Here is a 12,272-nt window from a genome sequence, read left to right as displayed (position 1 = left end):
GACATGAGACAGACAGAAACTTCAAAACTTGAGGCATCCATATATACAAAGTTTGAAGCATCCAGGTCTTCCACCTTCTTTTAAATATTAGGCTTTATAGAAGTTATCTAATGGTGCCGTCTTAGTCGCTGCATCATTATCCCCATGTCCAGCTTTTTGTGACAAAAGTTGTAGGCTCCATAAAAATGAAAACCAATTTATGGATGTATGGATGGACAAGGGTAACATTTAACATGCACACTTCAGTGATGGTAGGGGAACAAAAAACAAGTGATTTAGAATATGTGGTAGTTTGTTGTTTGTCATATATTTGTTTTGTATTTATTGATTATGTCATAATGTTTTACATTCTGTTATGCCTCTTATATATCTGACTGAGCGATATGATTTAATTCATTGTTGAAGGCTGCAGTTTCTTATTTCTACATCATTTGATCTCAAGTGGAGTTGTTGCACTGGCAATCATGCCACATCTTCTAATTTCTATATTGGCAAAGTTTTCAAGACTTATTACATATATGTGCTGAGTTTTCAGCCTTCTACAGTTTTTTTTAAAGATTTTTGTGTTTACATGTTGTTCCTATTTCAATAATAATTTAATGTAAACGACAAGAACTCAAAGAACTAGTGGAAAAAATCAATCAATATTTCTTTTATAAATTATATTACCAAATAAAACAATGTGACTTCATAAATTATAATGATGATTCAGATTTTATGAAAGACTGTTATGCTTAACACCAAAATACAACGGAATTGACTGTCAAAATTAGCACAGATCTTTCTGAGTTTATTTCTGATCAAGTTCTTCATATTGGTACACCATTTATAAGTTGATGCTCAGCACAGCAGTCATTTTTGTGTTTCTATTTATAAATCATTCTTCTGTCTTTTGACTGTAATAAGCTTGGACATCTTCATACATTTTCTGAAAATAAAAAATTTGTTCTTTAAACATTCTGGGAAAATTTAATTGACATTTTCCTTGAACATAATAAACATGATAAAATGAGAATGCTAAAACATGAAATTGAGAATGGAAATGCGGAATGTGTCAAAGAGACATTAGAGCAGAAAACATAAAAGGATAAAACATGAATAATTTTCAGACTTTATGCCGGTCTCAATATGGGTGGAATCAGAAAAAATGAAGATTTTAACATATTGGGGCATATTGTTTCCCCCATTATATTTAGGAAAGTAAATTAAATGTCAAACCAACAAGTTCAATACCAGCTAACTTGCAGCCAAATTTCATTTAGATATCTTGTACCAGCAAAAAGTTTTATTAAAAAAACATGTCAAATTTGTCAGGAGTGTGACGCTTTTTGTGTGACAGGATTTTTTTTTAATAATTTACATGTTGAGTAAAAATTATTATGATGAATGCATGTATATGAAGATGGTTTATAATCATTCTTCAATACTAGGTTTTGTAGATTATAGATTGGTGTTATCATTGCACAAATATTATGTAAATAAATATACATTGTGAAAAGGTATGTACCAAAAATTAATATTGGCAAAATTTGATAATTTCTAAATTAAAGTGTTATGGTTGTATTTTAAAGGAGTATTTGTGTGTAAAACTGGTAAGTATTTATTGTATACATGTATAAGCTATCCATAAAAGGCTATACAGACATCCTGAGGTGCATAATTCACATATTGAATTAACTTCTATACAAGCACCCAAAAATGTCAGGAGTGTGACAACTGTCTTTAAACATGTACCAAATTTATATAATGCTTTTCATCTTACATTGTTATTTATTTTTCAGAAGCACCTGTTCCATAGAGAAGAAAAACATTTATTGCAGCTGTGATAATCTATATGTTGAATCTACACACTTGATTTTTAGATGTCAGGAGTGTGACACTTTTTTTATACATTCAATGACATTGTTTAAATTTTAATTACATATTAAAAAAAATGATCCATTGTTACTTGGTGTCAAAATTTTGATAGAAGAAGGTTAGAAAATACAAAATTTAAACAATATATGTCATTGAATGTATAAAAAAAGTGTCACACTCCTGACATCTAAAAATCAAGTGTGTAGATTCAACATATAGATTATCACAGCTGCACTAAATGTTTTTCTTCTCTATGGAACAGGTGCTTCTGAAAAATAAATAACAATGTAAGATGAAAAGCATTATATAAATTTGACAGTTGTCACACTCCTGACATTTTTGGGTGCTTGTATAGAAGTTAATCCAATATGTGAATTATGCACCTCAGGATGTCTGTATAGCCTTTTATGGATAGCTTATACATGTATACAATAAATACTTACCAGTTTTACACACAAATACTCCTTTAAAATATAACCATAACACTTTAATTTAGAAATTATCAAATTTTGCCAATATTAATTTTTGGTACATACCTTTTCACAATGTATATGGACCATAATTTGCTATTGGGCTCCGTTTCCTATAACTATAGAAAAGTGATAAAATGTGAATTACTGTAAGAAAAGTTGCAACTACATCTAAAGATGCCATTATTTTTATCAACATACAAGTGTATGCTACACTTCCCTAGAAAAAAAATTAAAATATACGAATTTCAAAGATTCTACAACCGTATTTTTGTGTCGTTTCTCGCGTTATTTATTGCTTCCGAAGAGCATAACGCTGACTGATTTATAGATAATCGTCACCGGCAAATTCGTAACTTTTGCTTTCAAATAACAAAGAAAATCGACCAATAAGAATAGTGAGAACAAAATGCCGAGAACTATAAGTATTTATGTAGCAGATGTAAGAACAGTGGCGTGATTTTTGCGTCCGATTTCATAACGCAATTTTTAGATGATGTAATCTGCTTTGTTGTAATAGAATTCTTAAAAACAATATGCTTATATGAACTCTCACGAGATGTTCAAACAGGTAAATCCGAGATGATTTACATTCTTGTTTTGATCTTCGTAATAATTAAGTAAGAACATTACGTTGCCGTTATGCGTTACATTTCACACGAAACAGAAGTCCAATTATTTATTAAAATTGTTTTTGTCCTTAAGTTCTAACCATTTCCGGTCATACGTGAAACATGTGACTAGCATGTGATCACGCCATTACGGCCGGATGTACGAAATACTAGGTCTAAACATTGTTTTTGTTTCCAACGGGATGTTAGCAAACATAATCTGTAGACTTGTTTCGTCTTGTTTAAAAGGGGAAAATACAATTGTCAAAGAGATTGCGCCGGTGGTCTGTTATTTTTCCTATGTGCTTAATGTTACATACGATCCTGTGTGAAAATAAATGCCCAATGACTTGACAAAATCGATTTCATATTTGACAGACGTTAGAACACACTTCGTTTCCCGATAATGACGTGAAGAGTCCTTGGAAAAATCAATCGAAATTACGTCTCTTATCATTGTACCAATGCTCGTTGGATTGATTTAACTTCAGCAGTAAATATTACTGGATATTTTAGGTGAATAAATATAATTTAATAAAAAATACATGTTAATATACCGTTACACTTGGAATGTACAAAGTTGGAATCCTGTCACAGTTTTTAATTAATATTTTTTATTCATGTTCTGCAAACACTTATCAGAAACGCAATAAATTTTTCAAAGGAGAAGTAAACTTTTAGCATGCATGACTTGAAAGGAAGTACTTTATTGATTTTAGCCCACTAAAGTAGGTTAAAATGTGGAAACCATGTAGATGGTGTACATGTCACAAGTATCACATTGTGTCTATTTTAAAGATTTTAATTCCAAGTTAAAGGATTTTTCTTTACTGGATTTGAAGAATGTTACATTGCCAATGATTTGGAATAAATTGTATATATTAACTGGAAAATCAAAACCAAATATAAATACATTTTTTTTGCTTAAACATCATGATTCAACGATTATGGTATCCTGTATCAATGGAGAAAATATGGAAAATTCTGAATAAAATGTACTAATTGTTTTCAAAACAAGCACATATTTAGGAGTTTTATAATACTGTTACATTTAAGATGGATTTTAAGAAAAAGTATACTGTTCAGATTAATTTAAGCAGATTTTGCAATAAAATAAAACTAAAAAAATGCTTTCGGTTTCTTATGGTTTCCTGTCAGGTTTAAAAAAAACTTTAATATAACATTGAAAATAGATTTTAAATATTAACATGAAGCAAGTAACACTAGTAATGGTGTTTATTTATGCCTTTTGAATTATATTGTGCAAAATAAAGAAAATAAAGATTGGTTTCCTGTTTGGTTTCATGTCACGTAAACGGTGAATCAAAATGTATTAATTTTTTCTCGAAAAACTCAATTGTTCCATTCATACTATTCTAACACCAACACAACCCACTAAATAAAAGTTTAAATTTTAGAACTTATAAAAAAGGATACAAAAAGAAACCAAAGGCCGAATACCAAATTATGGTCCATATTTATTTATATAATATTTGTGCAATGATAACACCAATCTATAATCTACAAAACCTAGTATTGAAGAATGATTATAAACCATCTTCATATACATGCATTCATCATAATAATTTTTACTCAACATGTAAATTATTAAAAAAAAATCCTGTCACACAAAAAGCGTCACACTCCTGACAAATTTGACATGTTTTTTTAATAAAACTTTTTGCTGGTACAAGATATCTAAATGAAATTTGGCTGCAAGTTAGCTGGTATTGAACTTGTTGGTTTGACATTTAATTTACTTTCCTAAATATAATGGGGGAAACAATATGCCCCAATATGTTAAAATCTTCATTTTTTCTGATTCCACCCTTATATTGATTAAAAAAAAAAGAAAACATATTCTATATATTCAATAATTTCATGAAATTTTGATAGAATTGCCTTCTGGTTTTTGATACTTTTCTTCCAACATGTGATAGATGCATTCATATTATATATTTTTTTATATATATGATATGTGTCAAATATGTCAGGAGTGTGACAAAATCCCAGAAATGGATGCTTTTCTAAAAAGATGATTACTTTAAAAGTGTAGCCTATATTGGTATATTTTTGTTTGCTGATTGTTACCAAAAGTTGCGTCTTTAATGGAAAGGTGTTTTTGTTAATATTCTTAAGTAATTTTTTTCTGTATTTAAACTTTTATAACCAGGTCATTCATAATCTGCCATACATAAAGTGCTAAAACAGGATTTTTTTCAAATTGATGGCGATAATGTATAGAGAATTTGGTATCCAAATGTTCCTTAATCAACCTGGCATTAATAGGAAATATGTTTATGCTTTTAATGTATTCTTAATTGATGTAAATCATGTGTATATGTTTAGTTGTATTTGTTCAAATTACTGATTTTGTTAGTTATTAAAAGTTAAAATTATTCTTAATGTCTTAATGCTTTGTCTGGACACTTAAGTTTCATAAAATAAATGATATGGTGAAGGTGGTGAGACAAATCCTGAACCCCAAAAAATATGTTTATTTTTGACCATGCTCGTCACACTTTTGCCTCATTTTTTCTGATTCCACCCATATATAGCAACATTAGACTGGGTAATTTAGCTTTATCAGCAGGTTTGGTATTTTGAGCTTTCTTCGGACAATTTACATATGATTATATTCTACTGCATGTACTGTACACAATCTAAAGTCATGATAGTAGGAGGCACAAATGGTAGAAGGGCCAGGGAAAATATGTCTACATTGTATGTCACTGTATAGGCAATGAAAGATATACAGTCAGAGATATAGGTTTTGATTGAATAACACATTGAATGTGAACCAGAGTTAATTCCCTTTTGTTGTTATGTTGGAAGTCAATGCGCTCAAATTATTTCATATATATTGGTCAAATTAACTTGATTAATGCTATAAAAGTTTATCTTGTGTTTGTTGTCATATAAACTATGCCTGTGTTAAAAAGCATATTTAAAATTTTTGGAGATAACTTCAAGAAAATATGGGCTTTAGCCCCTTTATTTTTTTTATATTTCAGAAGTATTTAAAAAATGATAAATAAAAAGCCAAATCTCTCATCAAATTTTGGTAAATTCAATCGATCAATGTTTCTTCAATAAGGAAAATTTAAGTTTCCCCATTATCAACATAATATAAATGCAATTACAATGTATTACAGGCAACATACCAGTCAAGGGTCCAACTTAAATAAGTTATTAGAGAAAAATAACAAACATGTCGTTATTGCATTGTGGGCTTAAATATCAAAATACTGTGATAACATATGTATGCTACATGTTTTAAAAGGACAATATACAAACTTAATTTTGTTAAATTTTCCACAAGTTCTATAGATATTATAAATTTCTTTATCATGTTTATGTATAATAAACATTGCAAACATATAACAGTTCATAGTTTACCAATCATGCATAGTACACCTATGTTATTACAGAAAATATATTCCTGCAATAACAAAAGGGTGTTATTACAGCTTCTCTACATCTCTTTAAAGCCGTTGCTCAGACATGTATCACAATGTATTTCATTTCATTGTACATTTGTAAGGAATGATGATCAGAACTTGTAATGAGGCACTGCACAAAATTCCAAGTAATTCTTAAGTGTCTCATTTACTCTCATATAACATGTATAATATATTTGAGGTTACATGTCTGAAATAACTAAGCCTTGTTACTATAGCTTAATTTTCCCTCAAACATTTGTCTCATTGATTCACCAAAAAAAAGGACTATGGTTGATCAAAATTGTATTAATGGAATTAGAAAATTAGTTTTCAAGGTAATATATTAAGCTACTGCACAAAGTTTCAAGAATTCCCAAGATAAAATATTTATGATATATTTAAATGATAGCAAACATATGTTACTATAGATTTAGGAAAAAAGAGTAGACAACTCATGAAAGTGTCTGTAATCATGGTAATATCACATGCATAAATATTTTCAAACCTCAAATGGAATCATATCTTATTTTATCATTTCTTTTGGATATCTTTGGAAATATTTTGCACCAATAAGCAGAAAACAAGAAAGACTTAGTATCTCAAATGTACATGTACAAATGTATCTATATAAACACTGGGGTCACTGCTACTTTTGCATACATGTAGGTACTGTTTCTGTACCAAATATCTGTAGTACTGGAAATTTACTTTTAATATTTAGTACTATTTTGTCACTTTAAAAAAAATTGTAATATGTACATTTGTACCTATAATTCTTATATGATTTGCATATCTTTTTATAATACTTTTCTCTTGGTTTACACTTTCATAACTTACTACATGTGCAAAATTACTTTCTTATCTTTCACTTTGATATATACATGTATTTCTGCGCTATACACATGCATGCAGGGATCCTAGGAGTTTCAGCAAATTGAGATTAAACAAGAATGTGTCCAAAGTACACGGATGCCCCACTTGCGCTATCATTTTCCATGTTCAACATGTTCAATGGTCAGTGAAATTGGGTAAAAAATCTAATTTAGCATTTAAATTAAAAAGATCATACCATAGGGAACATGTCATGCATGTGTAAATTTCAAGTTGATCGGACTTCATCTTCATCAAAAACTACAAATGTATCTTGACCAAAAACTTTAACCTGAAACGCACACTTTCATTTTCTATGTTCAGTGGACCGTGAAATTGGGGCCAAAAGTCAAATTTGGCTTTAATATTAGAAAGATCATATCATAAGCAACATGTGTATTAAGTTTCAAGTTGATTGGACTTCAGCTTCATCAAAAACTACCTTGACCAAAAACTTTAACCTGAACATGCTGAAGCGGGACAGATGGACGGACAAACAGACCAACGTACAGACCAGAAAACATAATGCACAGTTATCCCATTAAAGTTAAGTTTTTGAGACCTGTACATGTAGGTGCTATTTCTATATTTAGTTGCATTTATTGAACATTTTATATGGATTTTGGAAATTAAGACCTGTCAAATTGTGCATTGGATGATAATGGTAGTACTGTTACACAAAACAATGTTAATTCATAATCGTGAATATTTGGCTTAGGAATCATCAGTCAGGGGACTTACTGAAATAAGTGATTTTTAAATCACTTATTTGAGTAGCAAATTTGAAGTTTTGTCACAAATTGTGATTTTGTAGTTTTATCAAAATTTTAAACACATAGGTTTAAATGATATCTTTTCATTAGTAAAATTGAAAAAAAAAATGATATTTTTGCATCTTTTAAGTAGCAAGGCTTATGCCTTTGATGCTACATCGTATCATTTACCTACAATGTACAAATTCTATTTTAGTTGAAAAATGCTGTAATAAGGAACTGATACTTTCTTAACAGATTTTTCCCAGCAGTGGGAGTATTTTTCCTGTAAAGTTCAAGGTTAACGTTTATGTAATAAAATTCTACTGTTGGTGATAAAAGTTTCACTGTTTGGGGGTGTTGAAATTAGTAAGGGTTATTAAAATAATGATACTTAAAGAAGTGATTTTTGGGAAGGAAATTGAGGTAGGATACTTAAACAAGTGATTTTTATGTCATTATCCTAGATTCAGTACAAGGTCATCACCTGAAATGACCTGGTCATCCTAGACAACACAGATGTTGGTTCTGATAAGTTTAGAAACATAATTAGTCCCTGGATCATCAGTATTCTATATTTAAAGCTACAGTAAAATTAAATCACTTCTTCTAGTGATTATTTTCTACTACTTAAATAGGTGATTATTAAAGAAAGACAACTCTTACTTCCATCTTTATGGAAATAATGTTACTTGAATCAGTGATTTAGAAAATCACTCATTTAAGTAAGTCCCCTGACTGATTATAAGGGGACTTTTTACGGTAGAAAAGCCAATACAAAAAATATTTGGGAAATTAAAATCTAATAAGACGGTCACCCTCAGTCATATGGGAATCAAGATTGCATGTACGTACTTACGGAACATGAATTATTTCTATACTATCCTACAGAATGACGATTGTGAAAGTGCTGGAAACCTGTAATACACCTTATCGCTATTCCCGGCTGATCTGGCGGCCCGCTTGAACTTTTGACGTCATTACATGTACAACAACCACTTTTCCATTGTGGCATCTGATACATGTATGTTGTTTTAAGACATCAAAATTTTACGGGAACCTGTGTGATATCCAGTAATGGTGGACAAATAGCGATAAGGTGTATAGAGCAGAAATACAGGCGGGCCTACTATACATGCTATAGATCTGGTAAATGACCCCATAAACAGTCAGAGCTCAGACATGAACAAGTAGATTTTTGTTTTTGACTTAAATAAGTCGAAACATGTATTTATTATAAAAATGTAGTTTCAATTTTAGACTTATTTAAGTCAGAAAATGACAGACTTGTTTAGGTCTATTTATGTTAGTGAAAAAACTTTATGTTACTTTGTGGCCAAACTACACCACCTATGACAGCAAAAACCTGAATGAGAGTTCACAAGGACTTGAGCTATCTATATTTAATTATCTAATTGAACATCCTTACTAAACACAGATGTTTTACCTCATTAAGTGTGATTCCAGGTGGTTGCATTGTAAGGTTAATTAACATTATCTCCGATTTTTTAGACTCTCATTCATATTTTTCTTTAGAAGACAAAGAATTGGCTTTCAATGTGGTCATTATTTGAGGCTGAAATTAAAATATTGTTTGTTTGCCCTTTACCGACCGACCCTATAAATTCGTTCCGCCTAAAAATCTTTTATTTGTATTTACCAGCAAGATTTTATTTTATTTTATTTTTTCGTTCCTACCAAAAATCTTATATTTGAATTTCCCGCTTAAAACTTTTTTACGGAATCCTCGGGTTTTATCTTTAACGTATAAGGTCCAGTCCGTTTGGTTTCACCTGAGCGTTTGACATGAACACTTGCATTTGAAGTTTCAAAGCATTTGTTTGAAATCAATGTTCAACGCTTCCTGAAATCATGATATCACGTACGTTACTCTGTACCTTTAAACTTAAAAGAGCAGGGTTCATTTACAAAAAAGTTCGTTTGATACAAAATTATCAACGTGTGTACAATTAAACTAATTTGTAAAAGGACATTGTATTCTATGTAGGGATGGCCTTTTGTGATCCACAGATCAGGATGTTTATGTTAACGATGCTGCTATATTATTTATATCTGACATGAACCAAAAGTGACCAAATCCTGTAAAGTGGAGAATATCTGGCAGTAAAATCGCCAAGTTTTCCATACAGATAATTTATAAATGTGATATAAAATATGTGACAATTGAGTTTTAAGTCTTGTAACATTTTTATTGGAAACAAAGGCACACACGAAATTTCAACAATCCAGGGACTTTTTCTACTAGTAATGTATGTCTGCTCAAACAAATCTTACCAGTACAAAGTTATCTTTTACAGAAAACCTTTAGGTTAGTGTACAAGGTATGAAGTACAGAATATAAGTGCAAGCTCCAGGCATATTAACATTGAAGATATGTGGCACAGCTCTATATTTTGATATTTGAAAACAAAATAGTAGTACATATGAATTAGCTTCACATTCTACGTGATATTTTTTTTTCAAAACTAATAAATTGTCCCAGAAAACTTATTTGCAAAAACAAAACGGACAAAAATGACATTATGCAGATTTTGCATCTATAAAATAAAATATTATACCTACCTGCCTTCCCATGACAAATAGTATACCGAGCCAAGTTATTTTTTGGGTGAAAAAAATAAAATATTTTACCTACCTACCTACCCTGTTTCAAAACATAGGGTCGGAAAAGGGCAAACAAACAATATTTTAATTTAGGCCTGATTTAGATGCATGACCTCCTTATAAATATGCATGGGTCTTGAAGTTAACCAATTTTGATCACTTATCGACTTGTAGGAGTCGATATTTGCAACTTTTTAATTCTGGTCAATTATTTCTTGTTTTACAATATTTGACTTATTCAAGTAGTATTTTGCCTTATATTAAAGGGAGACAAATCCTAAAACTTACAAATTTAGACCTCTATGAGTCAAAAGCAGATTCAGACTTATTTATGTCTGAGCTCTGACTGATAAAGGAGTGATCATAAAATATCTTTTCTGGTGAAAGACAGGATTCCAGAAGTGATGTATAAGTTACATTTGAGTGTATAAAGCAATGCATGCAATGCAAGGGTTAAGATTTCTTTAAAATCGTTAAACCAAGGTAGACCCATCACACACCCCCCCCCCCCCCCCCCACACACACACACACTCCCACCACATGTCCCAAATCAGTGAAATTGTCAGTAGTTGTTATCCCACCAAGTATAAATCATGACCGTAACATCAGTGGGTACTATAATTTTGATTTTTTTTTTAAGTATTTGGGAACAGCAAACCTACCCCTTTATTCATGTTTCTAAACACGCTGTCAAGAGCCTTGTCCAAATACATTGCATAAACTAATCCACCAGTGCAAAACACTAAAGCAAAAGTTGATGTTCGGCGAAAAATGCCTCTATATACGCCTTGTAATGCTGACATTCTGTTCTGTTTGGAAGTCACCTTCGAAAAAGAATCAAGAGCCTTTTTTCTTCCAAATAGTGCGGAAGGATATAGCAGAAGGCTTCCTCACTTTTTTTAATTTAAAGAAATGAATGTTTTTATTCACTGGTTTTCATTAACACCTTTTAAAGCCTTATTTAATTCTATTTTCATTTTGACAAAACGTGTTGTTGTTTTTTAATTGTTTCATCAGGTTTCTAAGACTATTTTTTGCAGCGAGAGAATTGCTTATTGACCTTTATGCTGAAGATCTCTAATCAAATATACCCAAGTACCACAATCAACTTTTGTCACTGCAACATATGAGACGGATCTTTATAAAAATATTTATCCACACATCGTGTTTTTTTTGGCATACCGAATGAATCTGTTATATTTTATAGAATTTATCTAAGATTCTCACAAAATAATAAGAGCCTGGAGTGCTAGAAAAAAATGTGTCAGTTAATTTTAATAAGTTGACTTCCAAGTATCAATTTTTTTGCCGTTAAGGTGGTACCTAACACTACAGGGAGATAACTCTGTAAAGTCAGCTAAACGTTTTAATTACGTTGTGTTGTAAAAGGAATATTAAGCTTCTCAATGATCAAAATTGGTGATTGTCAACCTGCTATATAACCAGTGTAATTTTTCTGACAAAACGGTTGGTTCGAAGTTTTTGAAATTTTTATATTTTTGTAAAAGGGTCAAAGTAAGTACTTTGACAAAATTTTATGAAAATTAAACGAGCCAAATAAATTTTAGTGCAGGTGTTGGGTACCACCTTAAATGAATAATGAAAATAAGGATATTTGGTGATATTCGGTGATTTCATACCAAA

General features: G+C 30.6%; 1 long non-coding RNA gene across 1 annotated transcript; it reads right to left on the bottom strand.

The window, feature by feature from the left end:
- Nucleotides 1-637: 637 nt before the first annotated feature.
- Nucleotides 638-11,689, bottom strand: LOC134681368 (uncharacterized). The gene is made up of 2 exons (XR_010100611.1): nt 11,291-11,689; nt 638-928 (listed from the first exon to the last, which is right to left on the bottom strand). It is a non-coding gene; the product is annotated as an uncharacterized LOC134681368 (long non-coding RNA).
- Between the last annotated feature and the right edge of the window lie 583 nt (nt 11,690-12,272).

The sequence above is a fragment of the Mytilus trossulus genome, chromosome 8, assembly GCF_036588685.1.
Source record: "Mytilus trossulus isolate FHL-02 chromosome 8, PNRI_Mtr1.1.1.hap1, whole genome shotgun sequence".
NCBI classification, from domain to species: Eukaryota; Metazoa; Mollusca; class Bivalvia; order Mytilida; family Mytilidae; genus Mytilus; species Mytilus trossulus.
The sequence above is the reverse complement of the archived record's forward strand: the minus strand, read 5'-3'. Positions and strand labels throughout refer to the sequence as shown.